The sequence below is a fragment of the Schistocerca piceifrons genome, chromosome 7 (genome assembly GCF_021461385.2).
Source record: "Schistocerca piceifrons isolate TAMUIC-IGC-003096 chromosome 7, iqSchPice1.1, whole genome shotgun sequence".
NCBI lineage: Eukaryota > Metazoa > Arthropoda > Insecta > Orthoptera > Acrididae > Schistocerca > Schistocerca piceifrons.
This window is the reverse complement of record NC_060144.1, coordinates 509,073,695-509,085,525: the sequence shown is the minus strand read 5'-3', so window position 1 is coordinate 509,085,525 and position 11,831 is coordinate 509,073,695.

Genomic DNA, 11,831 nt, shown 5'->3' with positions numbered 1-11,831 from the left:
ATTTGGTTCGTGATACATTACCCGTGTTAAAATGGACCGTTTACCAATTGCGTAAAACGTCGATATCGTGTTGATGTATGGCTATTGCGATCAAAATGCCCAATGGGCGTGTGCTATGTATGCTGCTCGGTATCCTGGACGACATCATCCAAGTGTCCGGACCGTTCGCCGGATAGTTACGTTATTTAAAGAAACAGGAATTGTTCAGCCACATGTGAAACATCACCCACCACCTGCAACAAATGATGATGCCCAAGTAGATGTTTTAGCTGCTGTCGCGGTTAATCCGCACATCAGCAACAGACCAAATGCGCGATAATAGGGAATGTCAAAAACGTCGGTGTTGAGAATGCTACATCAACATCGATAGCACCCGTACCATATTTCCATGCACCAGGAATTGCATGGCGACGACTTTGAACGTCGTGTACAGCGCTGCAACAGGGCACAAGAGAAATTATGGGACGATGACAGATTTTTTGCACGCGTTCTATTTAGCGACGAAGCGTCATTCACCAACAGCGGTAACGTAAACCGGCATAATATGCACTACTGGGCAACGGAAAATCCACCATAGCTGCGACAAGTGGAACATCAGCGACCTTGGCGGGTTAATGTACGGTACGGCATTATGGGAGGAAGGATAATTGGCGCTCATTTTATCGATGGCAATCTAAATGGTGCAACGTATGCTGATTCCCTACGTAATGTTCTATCGATGTTACTACTAGATGTTTCACTGCATGACAGAATAGCGATGTAATTCCAACATGATGGATGTCCGGCACATAGCTCGCGTGCGGTTGAAACGTTACTGAATTGCATATTTCATGACAAGTGGATTGGTCGTCGAAGCACCACACCATGGCCCGCACGTTCACTGTATCTGACGTTCCCGGATTTCTATCTGTGGGGAAAGTTGAAGGATATTTCCTATCGTGATCCACCTACAACGCCTGACAACATGCGACAGCGCATTGTCAATGCATGTGCGAACATTACGGAATGCTAACTACTCGCTGTTGACAGGAATGGCGTTACACGTTTTGCCAAATGCATTGAGGTTGACGGACACCATTTTGAGCATTTATTGCATTAATGTGATATTTACAGGTAATCACGCTGTAACAGCATGCGTTATCAGAAATGATAAGCTCACAAAGGTACATGAACCACATTGGAACAACCGAAATAAAATGTTGACACGTACCTACGCTCTGTATTTTAATTTAAAAAACCTACCTGTTACCAACTGTTCGTCTAAAATTGTGAGCCATATGTTTGTGACTATTACAGCGCCATCTATCACAAAGCGAAAAAAGTGGTCTAACTAAAACATTCATATTTCTTTACGTACTACACAAATATGTAATAAAAATGGTGGTTCCTATTAAAAAAAAAAAAGCAGTTGATATCCGTTTGAGCTATGGCAGCGCCATCTAGCGGGCCAACCATAGCGCCATCTGGTTTCCCCCTTGAAGCTAGACAAGTTTGACGCTTATTTCGTGAGATATTTGGCCCGATCAGGAACAATGGACCACCCTGTATACGAAAGCGAGATGTGACTGGTGAAGACAATGAAGCTCTGGGATATAGAGCACACAACAGAGTTTTTAATGCAGAACAAGAGCAAGAATTAGCAAAATATTTGACTCGATGTGGAGATATATATTCTGGACTATCTAAGATTGAGGTCACAAAATTGGCGTACGAACTTACCATTAAGTTGGGACGAGAACGAAATGGCTGGTGAGGAATGGTTTCGGAAGTTTATGAGACGAAACGCTGAACTGTCCGTATTCGCCGAGCTAGCTACAATCCCGTCCATGACAATTTGGCCATTGTCATGGGCTGTCATAACTTTGAACCCCAAGACATATATAACACCGATTAAACAGGCATAATAACCGTTTAAAAACCAGATGGAGTTGTAGTTAGACGTGGCGCTCGTCAAGTAGGTTCAGTTACTTCAGCTAAAAGGGGTACTTTAGTGACAGTAACATTTGCAGCAAACGCTATTGGCAATGTTATTAATCCATTATTTAGTTTTCCACGAGAGACTTTCCAAGACTACTTTTTTAGGGATGGGCCAGTAGGGTCTGCTGGAACTGCAGACACCTCTGGTTGGATGCAGCTTGAATCATACATGAATTTCCCGGAACACTTCAAGAAGCAATCAGCTGTATCTCCGTCTCATGAAGTGTTATTCATACTTGATAACCACTCCTCACATTTTCGTATTAACCCACTGGACTTTTGCAAGAACAATGGCATTGTCTTACTGTCCTTCCCTCCCCGTTGCTCTCACAAACTCCAACCACTTGACCGATCTGAATATGGCCCTTTGAAGAAGGCTGTAAACTCGACCTGTGATGTGTGGATGCGAAGCCATACAGGGAAAACAGTGTCGATTTACGGCATTCAGGGGATTGTAGCGCCTGCTATCTCCCTCGCTCTGACATCTTCCAATATTCAAGCTGGCTTTCGCAAAATGTGAATTTACCCACATAACCGGCAGCGGTTTACTGAGCTCGATTTCGCTCCTGCATTTGTAACGGACATACCGAATCCCGAAAACACAGCTGAGTCTGCAGTGGCAAAGACAACGGTTCAACAACTGGCTATCAGTAACTCACCTGTTCCAACAACCCAGCAAGAAAACGTTGACGAACGTCAAGAAACTTCCAATAGTGTTACACCACCTAGACTTTTCAGGAGCATTATCATTCAGGAAACTTCACTGAAACCGTCTACAAGTGCACAAACAATTTCTAATGATGCTATTGTACTTACACAGGAAGCTGTACGGGCATTACCGAAAGCTCGTCCAAGGAAATATAATGGGCCTAAAGGGTGAAAAACTGGAAAGTGTACAATTTACACTGATACTCCAGAGAAAGAAGAGATAAAAAAAAAGATGAGGTGAGATTGAAATGGAAAAAGGCTAAGCACGTTAAGAAAAGATTGGATGGAGGGAAAGGTAGAAAAAATTCAAAACGCAAAAAAAAAAAAAAAAAAAAAATGTAATTCCCAGAAAGAAATGTCATCAGAAGAGGAAGAATGCTACTGTATTGTTTGTTTATCACCATATTCAGAGAGCAGATCCGGAGAAAAGTGGATTCAGTGCACCACTTGTAAACAGTGGACTCACGAAGAATGCACAGAAGGTTGTCTTAGCTACGTTTGCCACAGCTATGACTCAGAATACTCAGATTGATCCATAAGCTAAATGTTTAATTGATTGAAGAAATGTCCGCTTTTAGTTTATTCTGTAGGATATGTTTATTATATTGAAAAAATGTTTTAGTTTATTATTTAGAAATATTTTTATGAGTATTAAAACCATGAAGACTGATAATTGTTGTCATACAGTGACATAATTATGCATATAACTAGAATTAATGGTAAATAAAACATGTTGCAATACTATATTTTGTATTATTTACATCTGTTTCAACTGATCCCAATCACCATAGACCTTTTTAAAATAATTTTGAATCCTTGTAAAAATTGCACCCCACGTACAAAAGTGGTATAGCCGTTTCGCAGTCAGAAACGCGCTCTTTAATTTGACATATCATCACTGTTGATTGGTTTACAAATAACAATAATACGGTAAAACCCAAATCGTTTAAACTGTACCCAGTCTACCTTTTGTATGCATGTTCCACATCTCCTCAGGAATCATAACACCTCGAAGAAACCAATCAAAAGTATTCGCCTCCAGTCACAGCTTGTGATGGCACCATCAAATCTCTTTTTTATCCTTTCATCTTTTTACACTCGTCTTAAAAGAACAAAATTTTATTTATGTTTCAATATTAAAACAAGTATTACTCTCTCTCTAATGCAAATAAAAACAAAACAAAGACGAATAACATGAGATGAAAAATGAAAAGTTTAAGATGTACGGCCTGTTTTAAAACTTCAGGAAACAAGCCATTAAATTTGCAGTAAATAAATAAATATACTTACCGCTTAGCGTCTAGAAAGAATTGCTGTGGAGGTAATAAGCACCTACCTATCAAGGGGGTTGGGGTGTGGAAGAAAAAGTGTCGTAGTCCACGCCCCGCGATTAGCCAGATTTTATTCATCCAGTATTTGAGAATGAGAGCACTTAGTGACTTGCAACATACTTTACAACTAACTTCAAAGCTTTACGAAACTTCTCTCGCTGACAATCCCCACAAAATAAAGACAGAAAAAAAAAGTTTTTCGCTTACTATATTTACGCTGTTCTGGCAGTAAAAATACCGCATCAGGCATCATGTTTTAATTTATTAACTCGGTACTACTAACTATATTCATGGGACGTTTTATAGACAGTATTCACATATAGTGTACTACTCAATGTACCTGCAAAGTTATATCATTGTTTGTCAAATAGTTCAGGAGATATGACGTGGTACATTCTGAGATGCATGAAGAACTGCCACATCATGAGTGACGTTTAAATTTAATACTTCTTTGCTGCTAACTCTATTCACAATACGTTTCGCAGACAATACCCACATATGCTGATAAATGTACCAACAAAATTATACCATTTTACTACATATAGACAGGAGATATGACGTCATAAATAGTGAGATGCGTGAAACTCTGCAGCATACCGCATGACGTTTAAATTTATTACTTCTTTACCACCACCTATCTTCGCAAAATAGTTCGCAGTCACTATCCACAGGTGCCGCTGAATGTGCGTACAAAATTGTATCGTTGTACGGCGCACAGTTCTGAAGATATAACGTCGTAAATATCGAGCTTTCTGAAAAGGAAACTACAGGTCGAAATTCGCTAGAGACACGGGTGTAATATGTGTACAAATATGGGTAAAATATGTGAAATACCGTTATATTTGACATATCTGGCAAATCTAGGTGTAAAAAGATCGTCCTAAACCCCTGGATCTATTACCAACTTGGTACATATGGTATTTACTATCAGGAAATGAACACTATGGGGTAAGAACCACTGTGCGGCTGATCCCGGCGGAGGTTCGAGTCCTCCCTCGGGCATGGGTGTGTGTGTTTGTCCTTAGGGTAGTTTAGGTTAAGTAGTGTGTAAGCTTAGGGACTGATGACCTTAGCAGTTAAGTCCCATAAGATTTCACACACATCATCTGAGTAAGAACCAGCAACATCGTACTAGGGCTACTGTGGGGGAGGGGGGAGGTGGGGAGGGAGGGGATGATAACGTGGAGAGAAAAGGAGGAAGGAGAAAGGAGGAGATGGGCAGAGAAAAGGAGAAGATAGACAAAGAGAGGGGTGAAAAGAAGATTGTTGTGACCGAACCAAAGTACTTTCGTCCGGCCATAGTTGTGGGTTCTTTGATTGAGCTGGGAAGGGGATGACCAAACAAGAACGCACTTTGTTACATAAATGGATAAAAATTTACTTAACTTTGGCACACTTATTTGCCACACGAGTAATGGATAATTTACAACTGTCATGGACTACCAAAGCATCACTGGATGCTCTAATTTACAAACTGTTCCCTTGACGTCAGCGTTCAACATTAACAACAGTATAAGGTCATCGAAAACTTAAAGTGCTCTTTGGTTCGAGAGGATGATGTTGACTGCTGTAGCCGAGGCCTCCAACTGCGCAAAGCTCTTGCATGTTTGAGACTATACAGACCTCAGCGCGAGGGCACTCATGTTTCTGAGAGAGAGGCGTGGGGTCGTGGAGTGCCTTCCATCTGTTGTTGCGGATTGCAGCGAGCCCTCGTTAATGTTTGTGGTATCCATTCGTATTGGCGATTTTGGTGTAGCACCGTGATCCCTGGACGATAGCATAGAGATTAACGTAGAAAGGGCGAGGAGGAGGCAGAGGCGAAGGGAGAAGCTGACTGATAGGGAAAGGAGGAGCAGATGGACAGAAGGTGGAGGAGGAGATGGACAGAGAGAGGGGTAGGAGGGGACGGGCAGAGAGAGGGGTGAAGAAATGGACAGAGTGAGGATGTAGACAGAGATGGACTAATGGAAGACTGGAATAAATACATCCCCATGTAACGCTGGGTATTCAGCTAGTTGTATAATAAGGGAAAGAAAACTTATTAGGACAACCACAACGAACAGCGACAAATGAGAATTCGGTTACTTGAAGCATGGCACCACGAGTAAACTTGTGTGTGCTTGCGTGGGCACGTGTCCACAAGCGTGTGCGAGTGCGTCTGTAGGAGAGGGCGTGGGCGGTATCTGGGACCGAGATCTGGCGGTGGCAGCGGGCTGTGGTCAGTGTGCGTTGGTGCGGTGCGAACCACGGCGACAGTAATGGATGGCCCCGCATGCAGACAGCCAGCGGACTTCCAGCGCGACGCGACCACGTGGAAGGGCCGGGTCTCACACAGGCTGACCCGCAGTCGCTGTTCGTGCTGTCGCTTTGTCCCTACTGGCCGGCCAGCATGCGAGGCTGTTAAAATGCTGCTCTCAAAGGGAAGTACAATGACGTCTCGAAAAGCTGCCACAAGGGATTCAAACTAAGATTATGTGTTGATCAGTGTACCAGCTACAAGTGATCAACGAGTCAGAGAGATGTTCCTACCTAGGCGTCACCCTCACATCACTGTTCAGCAAGGTCTTTGAACTCACCATCTCTCAACGCACAAGACACACCTAAACCAGCACTGCCCCTCTGTGTTAACCAGAGGAGCTACCGATCCAGCTTCTCCTTCTCCTCAAAGATACTGTACATATCACTACAGTGATTTCTAGTGTGCCGCAGGGCAGTTTCGTAGGACAGTTGCTATTCACAATAATGACCTTGTGGATAGCATCGGAAATTCACTGAGGCTTTTTGCGGATGATGCTGTAGTATATCGAGAGGTTGTAACAATGGAAAAGTGTACTGAAATGCAGGAGGATTGACGCATGGTGCAGGGAATGGCGACTGAATCTCAATGAGCCGGCCGAAGTGGCCGTGCCGTTAAAGGCGCTCCAGTCTGGAACCGCAAGACCGCTACGGTCGCAGGTTCGAATCCTGCCTCGGGCATGGATGTTTGTGATGTCCTTAGGTTAGTTAGGTTTAACTAGTTCTAAGTTCTAGGGGACTAATGACCTCAGCAGTTGAGTCCCATAGTGCTCAGAGCCATTTTTTTGAATCTCAATGTAGACACGTCTAATGTGCTGCAAATACATAGAAAGAAAGATCATTTATCATTTAGCTACAATATAGCAGGTCAGCAACTGGAAGCAGTTAATTCCATAAATTATCTGGGAGTACGCATTAGGAGTGATTTAAAATGGAATGACCATATAAAATTAATCGTCGGTAAAGCAGATGCCAGACATATTCATTGGAAGAATCCTAAGGAAATGCAGTCCGAAAACAAAGGAAGTAGGTTACAGTACACTTGTTCGCCCAATGCTTCAATACCGCTCACCGCTGTGGGATCCGTACCAGGTAGGGTTGGTAGAAGAGATGGAGAAGATCCAACGGAGAGCAGCGCGCTTCGTTACAGGACCATTTAGTAATCGCGAAAGCAAGAGAGACGCTCAGTGGCTCGGTACGGGCTTTTGTTGAAGTTTCGAGAACATACCTTCACCGATGAGTCGGGCCCTGTATTGCTCCCTCCTACGTATATCTCGCGATGAGACCACGTGGATAAAATCAGAGAGATTAGAGCCCACGCATAGGCATACCGACAATCTTTCTTTCCACGAACAATTCGAGACTGGAATAGAAGGGAGAACCGATGGAGGTACTCAAGGTACCCTCCGCCACACACCGTCAGGTGGCTTGCGTAGTATGGATGTAGATGTAACTGTACATTTGTCGTATTTGTGTCCCTTGACCTTAAGAAACCACATGACTGTGTATGGTACACCAGTCCCTTTAGCAAAGTAAGGTAAAAACTTCCAGTAAACAGTATCTGCCTTACTGCATTCCTTCAAACCAACTGCTCATCCTATGTAACCAAAAACGACATAGATTGAGCTCTTCCACCCAACTAAACATGTGCCCCAAGGCTCTATCTCCGCTTGTACATAGGGTCATTCATCTGCCCCTGTTGATGTTTTGCCCAACCCACATTGTTACATCGGTCCCTCAAACACCTCGCGCGAGATTTTCACATTCCCTCGTTCCCTACGTACAATCTGTTAGTCCTACAGAAAAACTGAACAGAGCCTTGTTGTAGGAAATTTAATAGAGTTAAATTTTGTACTTCGATACGTTTTCGCAAGAGTTAATCAAGAAAAACGTACACAAGTGACCTCCAGACGCACCACAGTACCATACTCAGCCCCCACCGGTCAGGATTTCATTTATTTTGTCCATGGCACTTCCTCCTACCACTGTACAAGAATTTCGGACTGCACGAATATTTCCCACATTCGGCAATTTCTGGTCTTCATTGACTGGCATTATTTCGTTACCAGATTAGTCGAGCACTTGTAAATTCTTGAAATTGACGTTTGTGTAAATATTATCTAGCAATTTTCTGAATTTCAAGAGCATAAAGTAAACAATTACACGCTTGGATCGAACTGTCAACGTAATTAGCTTTAGCGTAACATTTACAAAAGTCATTTTCCTTCATTATTCTTACGACAGGTTTAAATTAAGAATATTAACGAAGTAGTCGACTGCGCTAGCGGCGTAATAGCCCTATCATTAGACACCAAAAAGAGTCGAATAGAGGAAAAGTAATTCGAAACTTCTGTACAGTGATAGGAGGGAGTGCCACGAACAACACACTTGAAATCCTGACTGATGAGGGATGAGTGTGGTGGTAGGTGCGCGATTGAAGGTCACTTCCGTACGCTTTACTCGAGTTCAAAAAAAGTGGCCTCCAGCGAAAACGTATCCCAATACAAAACTTAGCTACATTAAATTTCTTACAGTAAGGTTATGTTCAATTTTTATGTAGGGCGAAGAGATTGCGGGTGGCGAGCTAGAGAACATGAAAATCTCGCCCATGATTTCTGACGACCAAATATAACATTACGGGTTGCATGAAACGACATCGGCAAGGGCAGATAAATCACCTTGTGTATCTCCTATGCCACTGTTATGCTCAAAATCCTCCTCCTGTCCATCTCCTTTCAGCGACACTGGCTTCATAGCCGTTGGGCTATGAAGCCAGCGTCGCTGGAAGGAGGCGGACACACACACACACACACACACACACACACACACACACACAAGAACCAAACAAAAATTATAAGACCAGCCACCCACAGTTTCTGTCCTCATGACGTCCACTTCACCATTTCCGGCCGTCAAATAAAATTTGCTGGCACACTTTAAATACCTCAGACTACAACTCGACTGTAAACTAACATGCAGTCCTCGGCTACTAACGATACAACAAAATGTCCACAATTCAGCAGTCTACAAGAAATCTTAACCTGTCGAACATTGTGACTTTATCACTCCATCATATTTGAAACCTACCAAGTCTTAATATAATATCTATCCCCTCTCACGTCAATGTCGCCCGCAACGGCACCAAAATATTAACATTTCGCCTAAATCCTCGACTGACATCGCCACCCCCTCACTACGATACTCTATGAACTTATTAAGTTTTTCCTCTTTCGCGTCCCTGACTGAACACTGTCGGATTTCCTACGCTTTCCATAAACTTACGCCAACTATCCTATTGGCTTATCTTATCCATAATTATCAAACGTTGTACTCTACCGTGCCTGTAAGAACACGTCCCCCCGCTGAAAGCTGACTCGTCTGCTGCACTTCTGGAAGAACGCACTGCATGTAAACTAATCAAAGTTACTGAAGCAGTTTCTCGGAATTCTTTTTACTTGTAACGTAAAAAGTAAAACACCATACGTTTTAGATTCGCGGCCAAGGGGCGTCACATGATCAATGTGTGGGTGAGTTGAGAATTTGTGTCTGAAGGGAGGCGTGCTAGGGTAGTACGTTCAGATGCAATGATCATGTTTGGTTCGTGGGGCGCTCAATGATGCGGTTATCAACGCCCGCACAAATTCCAGTCTCGCTATTTGCCCGAATGACTATGAAATGATGAGGACAACACAAACACCCAACCCCAGGTGGAGAAAATCCCCGACCCGGCCGGAAATCGAACCCAGGACTGCATGACCCAAAGGCAGCGACGCTAACCACTAAACCACGAGCTGCGGACAGCAAGTGCGATGACCGCAGTGCCCGGATAGCGCAGTGGTCAGAGCATTTTCCTAGTAAGCAGAAGACCAAGGTTCCAATTCTTGTACAGCACAAATTTTCAACTTTTCCCATTGAATTAAATCAACGCCCAGTGGCAGCTAATGTCATCAGTTGCTTTGTGGTTTGACTGAGTTATCTTTTCATTACTGGACATATTTATTACGATACTGCAAATCTGAGAGACTCACTCCCCGCTGTTCAAAGAAATTGCGGTGTATTAAGAGTGCATCAAAGACGACTGAAGAGAATTGTTCAGTGTGACAGAAGTGCAACTCTTCCGCAAACTGCTGCAGATTTCAATGCTGGGCCATCAACAAGTGTCAGAGTGCGAAACATTCAACGAAACCTCATTGATATGAGCTTTCGGAACGGAAGGCTCACTCGTGTACCCTTGCTAACTGCACGACACAAAGCTTTACATCTCGCCTGGGCCCGTCAACACCGACAGTTTGTATCGAGCGAATGGGTGTGTACGGGTTTGGAGACAACCTCATGAATCCGTGGACCCTGCAAGTAAGCAGGGGACTGTTCAAGCTGGTGGAGGCTTTGTAATGGTGCGGGGCGTATGCAGTTGGAGTGATATGTAACTCCTGATACGTCTAGATACGACTCATCCAGGTGGTACGTACGTAAGCATCGTGTCTGATCACTTGCATCCATTCATGTCATTTCTGCATTCCGACGGACTTGGGTAATTCGAGCAGGACAATGCGACACCCTACACGTCCAGAATTGCTGCAGAGTGGCTCCAGCAACAGTATTCTGAGTTTAAACTCTTCCGATGGCCACCAAACTCCCCAGACAAGAACATTATTGAGCATACCTGGACTACATTGCAATGTGTTGTTCAGAAGAGATCTCAGCCTCCTCGTACTCTTACGGATTTATGGACAGCACTACAGGATTCATGGTGTCAATTCCCTCCACCATTTCTTCAGATTCTTTCGCTCTTATATAGAGGGAGAGAGAGAAGACAGAGATAAGTTTTCACCGTAAATTTTGATTACGTACAAAAGAAGAATAGTGGCTTGAAATAGGATAAGAATACGGTACTCTAAAGATGTGGTAGAAACTCTTGTTTATCATACTTAAAGATTTAAGTAATTCGATCGTTATGATTATTTGAGGTTTCTCAGGTGCGAATGTTGAATTTACGCTATATTGGATGGGTGTTCAAACAATTTCTTGCAACACCTGTTTGTTATAACATAACAATATCACTGTCCATACAAATAATGAATAGATGTTAGAATGTTGAACAGAGCCCCCAAGTGTTAAACGTCCGCAGCGGCTGTAAACTGTTCCATAGATCTGGATCATTTGAAGATTACAGAGTCTATTTAATTTAATGACATGTGTCACAGTGGGTTGATCCTACCGATACCGAATGTCAAAAAATGGTTCAAATGGCTCTGAGCACTATGGGACTTAACATCTATGGTCATCAGTCCCCCTAGAACTTAGAACTACTTAAACCTAACTAACCTAAGGACATCACACAACACCCAGCCACCACGAGGCAGAGAAAATCCCTGACCCCGCCGGGAATCGAACCCGGGCGCGGGAAGCGAGAACGCTACCGCACGACCCGAGCTGCGGGCGATGCCGAATGTCAGCGCGTGACATAATTTTCATCTACATACATACGTACACCGCAAGCCACGGTATGGTGCGTGGCGA